Genomic DNA, 1246 nt, shown 5'->3' with positions numbered 1-1246 from the left:
AGAGCTAGTTCCAGGACAGGCTCCAAAGCTACAGAGAAACCCTGTCTCGAAAAAAAAAAAAAAAGTTTAGAGCCAGTCTTGGTGGCACATGCCTTTAGTCACAGCACTCCAAAGCAGAGATCACAGGTAGATCTCTGAGTTCAAGGCCAGCCTGGTCTACAGAGTGAGTTTCAGGACTGCCAAGAGAACATAGTGAAACTCTGTCTTTAAAAAGGAAGAAGAAAGAAAAGGAGGAAAAGGAGGAGGAGATTGAAGAGATGGCTCAGAAGTGCACAAGCAGTTCTTCCAGGGTCCTGAGTTCAAGTCCCAGCCACCACATGGTGGCTGACAACCATCTATAATGAGATCTGGTGTCCTTTTCTCGTATGCAGACAGAACACTGTTTACATAATAAATAAATAAACCTTTAAAAAGGAAGAAAAACCAAACCACAGAGGCAAGAGTATCTTGAGTTCAACACAGCCAGGGCTATGTAGCAGCAATGAGAAAGATTTAAAAAAAAAAAAAAAAAGAGGAGAAGAAAGAGGGGGGAAAGAAGTGTGTGTGTGTGTGTGTGTGTGTGTGTGTGTGTGTGTGTTATGAGTACAACCAGAGCTACACCTTTTCCCTTTGGGGAAAATTAATAACATTCTGAAGAGAAACCTCTGCACTTTCTTTTTTTTCTTTTTGTTTGTTTGTTTTGTTTTTTGAGACAGAATTTCTCCTTGTAAAAGCCCTGGTTGTCTGGAGCTCCCTCTGTAGACCAGGCTGACCTCGAACTCAGAGGTCCACGTGACTCTGCCTCCTGAGTACTAGGATTAAAGGGACGGGCCACCACGGCCAGCTAGCATTTTCTTTTTTTAATTAATTTATTTAATGTGCATGTGTTTGCATGTTTGTGTGTGTAACATGGGTGGGTGTGCAACAGCGCCATGGAGGCTAGAAGAGGGTGTTTGATGTCCTAGAATTGTAGTTATTATGGACAGTTATGACTGGCCACGTGGGTGCTGGGAACCAAATCTCCACCTTCTCTGAGAGCAATAAATGTTCTTAATTGATGAGCCATCTTTTCAGTCCCCTGTCTTAAAAAAATCATTTTTAGATTTACATATTTATTTATTTTCTTATTTATTTATTTATTTTAGTTTTTCGAGACAGGGTTTCTCTGTGGTTTTGGAGCCTGTCCTGGCACTAGCTCTTGTAGACCAGGCTGGCCTCGAACTCCCAGAGATCCTCCTGCCTCTGCCTCCCGAGTGCTGGGATTAAA

The 1246-nt window shown here is 42.4% G+C and overlaps 1 protein-coding gene across 1 annotated transcript in view; it reads left to right on the top strand.

Annotated features, from left to right (window-relative positions):
- Positions 1–1246, top strand: part of Fbxl8 (F-box and leucine rich repeat protein 8) — a 6971-nt gene that overhangs the window by 2973 nt on the left and 2752 nt on the right. The gene's annotated exons all lie outside the window — the stretch shown is intronic.

Source organism: Microtus ochrogaster, chromosome 4 (assembly GCF_000317375.1).
Source record: "Microtus ochrogaster isolate Prairie Vole_2 chromosome 4, MicOch1.0, whole genome shotgun sequence".
In the NCBI taxonomy this organism is placed as follows: Eukaryota; Metazoa; Chordata; class Mammalia; order Rodentia; family Cricetidae; genus Microtus; species Microtus ochrogaster.
The sequence above is the reverse complement of the archived record's forward strand: the minus strand, read 5'-3'. Positions and strand labels throughout refer to the sequence as shown.